An 8,359-nucleotide genomic window follows, 5' to 3' on the forward strand; every position below is an offset into this window, starting at 1 on the left:
TGATAAAAAAGAAATTAAGCGCAACAAGGCTTCAGGAAATCATAGCTTGGAAGGAGAGGAGAATGTCATTCCTTGTCAAGTTATGAGGAATTGTCTGTGCATATAGGAAACAAAACTAATTTGTAGTACTTGGTGTATGAGTGTGTGAGAGAGTTTTTTTTTAAAAAAATTGTTAGTATTTTCCACACATCAACAACAACACGAAAGATCTCGAAAAATAACAATACACAACACACAAAAATCGACATTCGAAAACTAAAAAAGCAACAACAAAACAAAAAACACACAAATCCATCTTACAAGTTAATATTATAAACACTAAAACAACAGCAAGACATTGACTTCCACCAATCCCACAGCACCTCCTTTATCTCTCACTGTGTCTTCCTGTTTTCCTGTTTTCTTTATCATCTCTATCCTAACATCTAGATATAAATCCCTCTTTCATATCCTTTCACTTCACAAGGTTATTCCACACTCAGCCAGATTTCTGTGATCGAACCTTGATTTTTGAGGTATTCATTTAGGCACTCCCATTCTTTTTTTAACTTCACTTTTTGGTTTTTGTCCTATTATGTCTGTCAATTTGGCTAATTCTAAGTATTCTGAAAGCTTACATAGCCACTCTCCCCTAGTGGGTACCGTATTTTTCGCCCCATAGGGCGCACCGGCCCATAAGGCGCACCTAGTTTTTTGGGAGGGAAATAAAGAAGAAAAAAATTTATTTCCCCCCCAAGGCGCGAGGCTGGGGCGGGGGAAGCCCGAGCTTCCCCCGACCCCAGCCCCCAAAACAAGCAGCTCTGCGCAAGCCGTGGGAGCCCTCCCGCGGCTTGCGCAGAGCTACCCGAAGCCCCGGCGCAACTGCTCAGGGCGCCGGGGCTTCGGGGTGCAGGCAGCTCTGCGCAAGCCGTGGGAGCCCGGGGGCAACTCCCGCGGGCTCCCACCGCTTGCGCAGAGCTTCCTGAAGCCTGGAGAGGGAGAGGGGTCGGTGCGCACTGACCCCTCTCGCTCTCCAGGCTTCAGCGAAAGCCTGCATTCGCCCCATAGGACGCACACACATTTCCCCTTCATTTTTGGAGGGGGGAAGTGCATCCTATAGGGCGAAAAATACGGTAACTGATTCCCTTTCTGGTACTTAGCCACCAGGATTCTTGCTGCAGACGTTGCGTATAAGAAAAATTTAGTTTTGTCTTTTGGAATATTGTTAATTCCTAAAAGGAATGCCTCTGGCCTTTTACTATATGATATTCTTAATATTTTCTTTATTTCTTCGCAGATCATGGATCATGGGAGAGTATTTTTTTAAAAACAACAATAACAACAACAACTCGCCTTTCCCTCTTTTGGCCAACTATACACTGAACAAATCCACAGCAAAGTAATTTATGAAAATAGCCACAAATCACAGCGCCTCAAAGGTCTGAGGAGGGATGAAGCTTAAGGAAACCGGAAATTTATCATTTTGAGCGTTAAAATATTAAGGGATCCTTAAGAACAGCAAAGAATCTAGTTTGGGGAAAGTGTCACCGATCAGAGATCAGCAGCTGGAATTCTTGACAATGTTTATAAATCTCAAACAGAAAATGAACGCAAAGTGGAACCCTCTCCAGGGGAAAAAAATGGCTAGTTGAAAAAAAGATGGAGAAGAAGAAGGGCTTGTGGGAAACCATTATAAATAAAGTGCAGATGGAAGGAAGAAAAATGGCCCAGTTGTCTTGGTATTTAAGAATAAAGTTTTGGAAATGTTCTCATAGTGAGGACCCTTAAATCAAGCCAATTATGTTTAGGCTTCTGTGACAAATCAGTGAATTATTTCCCTTTTTAATGGCACTTGCTCTTTGAAGTGCTAAATCTGTCCTCGGCCCTCACTTGTGTGCAAAAGCTATCTTCAAGATCTCCAGGTTTCAGAGGTGATCCTCCAATTAGATACGGTAAAGGAGCGGATTCTGCAGAACAAGGGAAGGGGAGCGAATGGGCCACTGCTTAGTTTATAGTTGTATATTTCTAAAGACCAAAGCATTTGAATTTTCCAACCCACACGTCAAAATGTCTCGGGCTGCCTTGGCTTGGTTTTAACTGCTGAATCGTCAAGATGGTGTCTCAGGATTTCTAAGGCTCCTTCCACGCTGCAGTCCTTGGGGAAAGCTGAGGCCTTGCTTTTTCATAAAGCAGAATTAAAGCAGAAAGGGAAATTAAAGTGGAGATTCCACACAGCACTTAATATGGAGCTATAATATCCAGCAGAGCCTCTCCTCGTGGGCAAGATCCTGCTATAATCTTTACTTCCAGTTGCTATTTACTGTTCTTGTTGGCTACTCAATGTTAAATTAACATCGTGCTTGCTTTATTGCTTCACAATTATCATTGGTTGGGGGATTAGTGATGAATATTCTGTTCCCCCAGGGAAAACTTTCGTAACTTATTTTCTCTATTACTTTTGTTCTTTTTTTTTTTTAAAAAAAAAGAGCACAACCAGTTCTATTTCATCATCTAAAATGAAAAGCGAAATATGCGAGGGAAATAGTAATTACCATATTGGCCCAAATATAAGCTGCACTCCCTCCCCCCAAATTCTGACCGTGAAAAGTTAAAATCATTCCTGGGGGACTTGTAATAAACAAAAATCTGCCCTTATTCCCTTATGGGGGACACAAGAGTCCTTATAGAGTCCTTTGTAGGTTCTCCATCGGTTAGAGAAAATAACAGAGGCCAACCAGAGAATATTGAGAAGCAAAGCAGCTAGTAAGCCTGATCTTTATTGACTGTTGCAACAGGGTGCTCCCCTCATATGCAGGAAAGAAGGAGGACCCAGAACAAAGGTGTGCCCGCCCTTATATAGACATTTTAAATTGCCTACCCTGGAGTGCAAGACCACCCCTAGAAACATCATACATACACCACAGAAAGGGGTGTAGCTGAAGACCACCCCCCAAATACATCATACCTACATCACAGAAATCTGAGTGTGTTGTTTATCTCCTGTCTGGCAGGTTACCTCTTAATGGTCACTTGATTGGATTACCTGGGGAGCCTGGCCAGTCTTTTGTAATGACAAATACTTAGTTCCTGAGCCAAGTCACAGGCTCACCCTATTCATACACAGACATGCCCTTAAGACAGGATTTGTGAACAAGAAGACAATGGGGAGGCTTTTCCATTTTCCTTCAACCTTGCAGAGAAATATTTGAGGTCAATTTGGGAGGGACAAAATGGCTTCAGGACTTTTTCTGTGGGGTTTCAGACATGTGGTTTATATGTGCAGTTATGAACATTTATTTTATATACCGTATTTTTTGCTCTATAAGACTCACTTTTTCCCTCCTAAAAAGTAAGGGGAAATGTGTGTGCGTCTTATGGAGCGAATGCAGGCTGGGCAGCTATCCCAGAAGCCAGAACAGCAAGAGGGGTTGCTGCTTTCACTGTCAGCGATCCCTCTTGCTCTTCTGGCTTCTGAGATTCAGAATATTTTTTTTCTTGTTTTCCTCCTCCAAAAACTAGGTGTGTCTTGTGGTCTGGTGCGTCTTATAGAGCGAAAAATACGGTGTATATATAAGACCTTAATTTTTTTATTTCAGGCTCTTGGGCAGGCAGCACCCACTACAGTGGTGCCCCGCAAGACGAATGCCTCGCAAGACGAAAAACCCGCTAGACGAAAGGGTTTTCCGTTTTGGAGGTGCTTCACAAGACGAATTTCCCTATGGGCTTGCTTCGCAAGACGAAAATGTCTTGCGAGTTTTTCCGACTTTCCCCCCCTTTTCCCCCGCTTTTTCTAAGCCGCTAAGCCGCTTAGCCACTAAGCCGCTAAGCCGCTAATAGCACTAATCCGCTAAGCCGCTAATGGGCTTGCTTCGCAAGACGAAAAAACCGCTAGACGAAGAGACTCGCGGAACGGATTCTTTCCGTCTTGCGAGGCACCACTGTACTCTTCCTCATCCAGCCAGTCCTTCGCAGGCAGAAGGCACCCACAACGAGCTGCAGCAACGTGGCAGGAGCGTGCAAGGCCACACCACAAACCACAGGCTCCCCCAGCACTTCATAACGTTGCAGGACATTCGAGTTAGGCTGAGCAATGACCCATAGAAGTCAGGACGTGGGAGATGTCCCTGCTGACTATTCAGAAAAGGAAAGACGAAGGTGTTGGGCAGGAGGGAGCCCTGGAATGTCTACGAAAGAGATTGCTTTGCCCTTCAAAGCTGCCTCTCCCCTGCCCTCTTCTTCCAGGGAAGCAGCCACTGTTTATGCTCTCCTGGGTCTTGGGTGGGCCGAATGGAATGCTGAAATTGTTTAGAAGAAATTGAAAAGATCGGTTTGGAGATCAGATGGAGGAGGTGACCCTAATTGCTCCGTTTGAAGTTAAAATCTTTCCGCTCTTTGACTCGTACCTGAACTGGAACAGATTAGTTGCAGTTATGTATGCCTGCTTTCTTGGAGGAAAATAGAAAGCTTCTCTCTTCTCTCTCTCTCTCTCTCTCTCTCTCTCTCTCTCTCTCAGGTTGTTCCCTGTTGGAGCAGCTTGCACAAATCCTAGGCTGAAAAACTAGACCTGCTCCTGTGCCATTAGCAGATAACCAGATAACCAGACATTCAGCGGGTGATGTTTCTACAGACATGAAGATACGATGGGAATAGCTTCACCTGCTATGCTTCCAGGTATCATGATTCCAGGTATCATGTGGCTTTTAAAGGCATGGTAATAGAGCCAGGGTTAAACCACAGAGCCTAGGACTTGCTGATCAGAAGGTTGGTGGTTCAAATCCCCGTGACGGGGTGAGCTCCCGTTGCTCGGTCCCTGCTCCTGCCAACCTAGCAGTTCGAAAGCATGTCAAAGTGCAAGTAGATAAATAGGTACCACTCCGGTGGGAAGGTAAACAGCGTTTCCGTGCGCTGCTCTGGTTCTCCAGAAGTGGCTTAGTCATGCTGGCCACATGACCTGGAAGCTGTCTGCGGACAAACGCCGGCTCCCTTGGCCTATAGAGCGAGATGAGCACGCAACCCCAGAGTTGGCCACGACTGGACTTAATGCTCAGTGGTCCCTTTACCTTTAATAGAGCCAGAAAAAGGTAGAATTGGCATCCCAAGGTTTCCAAAGTTTTTAGACTCCTCTTGAACTTATGCCAAATTTCTAACTAGTGAAAAGGATACATAAATTATTGTTGTTGTTGTTGTTGTTGTTTAATGGTTTGTTCCAATGTGGTGGAAAAGCTAACCATGGTATTGATTTGAGTTTGAATCCACCAACTCATTTTCTGCTGTTGATTCAGTAGATAGCTTTTGGGCAAGCTGCACTTCTCAGCCTCAGTTCTTCATCTGTAAAATGGGAATAACTGAAATGGGATTCAGATTCAGGAGACTACTTTTAGGATAAAGATCAGGATATGGTGTCAAGCTTTCCCTAGGGATGTGTTGCATATCTCAGGAAATATCACTGCACACACACCCTTTCCAATGGATTAAAAAAACAACAACCCACCGAATCTTTCAGCCAGTGATGACAAGATAGGATTTACACACAACAGTTGATTGACAAGGAAGCTCTCTGACCACAAACTAGGACAGAAGAACATGGCATCTCCTTAGATACTGTTGCAGCTTTGTTCAAAGCCTTCTGCTGTTTGGAGCAAACATTAAAGCTAAGGAGGGCCAAATAATTTTCCATCTCTCCATCTCTGATTGGCTTATGTGTGCAAAAAAGAAAAGAAAGCTGAAACTTAGTTACTTTCCACATCCCCTTCCTGTTTAAAAATGGAACCATCTATTCTGAATGAAAACTAAGTTAAACACGTGAGATGAATTAAACCGGCCTGTTTTTTATTTTTTGAGAGGCTCATTTGTATGAGAGATGAGGACAGATTTTAAATCAAGATGAGGAGCTGCAGCCAAAACTATTAGTACATTGGGAAACACAGGGCAATGCAGCCCAGGATTATTAAAGGCTGTCTTTTCGCCAATCCTCTGAAACACTAAACAAAACCAACACTGATATATATTTCGAAGGAAAACAAGAAGCATCTGGTTCCCTTTGCTGGTGTACATAGCTGCAGAAAATGTTGGCAGGACATTTGATTACCATAAAAGAGTGAGCTACGCACAAAGAAAGCCACAATACAGAGTCAAATGTCTGAATTTTGTTTTGAGTGCATATTTGGTCAAAATGTCCACAAAAGCTGGACCAGGAAATGCAGGAGAATAAGCTCAGTGAAGCGAGCCTCCTCAGGGTGGAATTGTATGCAGTTCCTAGACTTCAAATAGGGACATGGGTGGCGCTGTGGGTTAAACCACAGAGCCTAGGACTTCCAGGTATCATGTGGCTTTTAAAGGCATGGTAATAGAGCCAGGGTTAAACCACAGAGCCTAGGACTTGCTGATCAGAAGGTTGGTGGTTCTAATCCCCGCAACGGGGTGAGCTCCCGTTGCTCGGTCCCTGCTCCTGCCAGGCTAGCAGTTCGAAAGCACGTCAAAGTGCAAGTAGATAAATAGATATCGCTCCGGTGGGAAGGTAAACAGTGTTTCCATGCGCTGCTCTGGTTCTCCAGAAGCGGCTTAGTCATACTGGCCACATGACCCGGAAGCTATACGCCGGCTCCCTTGGCCTATAGAGCGAGATGAGCGCCACAACCCCAGAGTCGGCCACGACTGGACCTAATGGTCAGGGGTCCCTTTACCTATTTGCCTAGACTTCAAACATGGTTTGCTGCTGAATTCTTACACAGGGAAGGTGAGCGGTTTCAGATATAAATGCGGCACATGGGAGATTGAATGTTTGTCCACCTGCTGCTTTTGCCTCTCCAGCCCCTCCTTGTAGGATGGCGCGGGGAACCTGCGCTTCTCCAGATGTTGTTGGACTCCATTTCCCATCAGCCCCAGCTAGCATGGCCAAAGGTCAAGGAGGATGGGAGCTAGAGTCAAGCAACATCTGGAGGACCACCAGTTCTTCACCACACCTACATCTCACAGCTCTTGGGTGGCAACCCACGTCTGAAGACAAGAGTCAGCTGCGAATGTCATCGTGGGCAGCCCTCCTTTTAGCGAAGACAAAAATACCTGCCCAGCCTTCTCCATCAACTTCCCCTCTTCCAACACAGTTCAGTGGGTGTGTGGCAAAAATACAAAATGTATATTTTCTGAGCACTTTTGTGGGTGTAGGTATGCAGGTGTTGGCGGGCATAGTACTGCGCTACCTCGGGTTACATACGCTTCAGGTTACAGACTCCGCTAACCCCAGGTGGTGTGGTTGTTGACCTTGAGCCAGACATCCTGGAGAGTGAAGTCAAATGGGTTAGAAAGCACTGCAAATAACAAGGCCAGTGGAAGTGATGGTATTCCAGCTGGCGTGCTCTGGTCCATGGGGTCACGAAGAGTCGGACACGACTAAACAACAACAACAAAAACCCAGAAATAGTGCTTCAGGTTAAGAACTTTGCTTCAGGATGAGAACAGAAATTGTGCTCTGGCAGCGCAGCGGCAGCAGGAGGCCCCATTAGCTAAAGTGGTGCTTCAGGTTAAGAACAGTTTCAGGTTAAGTCTTCAATCCAATTGTAGAAGGGAGCCGCATTTTAATTTTTCCAATTCATCCGTATCAGTCTTTTTGCTGTGGTAAGGGCACTCGTATCGTCCTTTTGTAACGTTCCATGTGCTGGGTATATAATTCAATAGGATATTTTGCTCTGTAAATGTAAGGTTGTTCATACAGTTCTGTTGATAGTTTCAGTTACCTGCTGCCAAAAAAACTTTCAATATAGGACAATCAGGGCCAGAGGCTCTAAGTTACTGAAGGTAATGGGGCCCTTTATATGTCCAGCTGTCCTTTGTCAACAACAAATTGTCACTGTTTTTTTGTGTTGAATATATGCTATATAGTAATTTATGGACCTAATAGGTATCTAAAGCCATTTGCACATAACAAATAGCAGCCTACACAACACAAAACACGGTTGCTGTATGTAGGTCTTATTTTATTTGTTTTTTATCTTATATTTTGGAAATGTGCATCCAGTCTTTTTTTCCTTTACATTTTTTTTGGGGGGGGCTCCCAAGAGAGTGGGGCCCAAAGCTATGGCTTGTTTAGCTTATACAGTGGTGCCTCGCAAGACGAAAATAATCCGTTCCGCGAGTCTCTTCGTCTAGCGGTTTTTTCGTCTTGCGAAGCATCCCTATTAGCGGATTAGCGGATTAGCGCTATTAGCGGCTTAGCATCTTAGCGGCTTAGCGGCTAAGCAGTTAAGCGGCTATTAGCGGCTTAGCGACTTAGAAAAAAGGGGGGGGGAGGAAAAAACTCACAAGACTCGCAAGACGTTTTCATCTTGCTAAGCAAGCCCATAGGGAAATTCGTCTTCCGAAGCGCCTCGAAAAACGGAAAACC

The sequence above is a fragment of the Podarcis cretensis genome, assembly GCF_951804945.1.
Source record: "Podarcis cretensis genome assembly, chromosome: 1".
Lineage (NCBI taxonomy): Eukaryota > Metazoa > Chordata > Lepidosauria > Squamata > Lacertidae > Podarcis > Podarcis cretensis.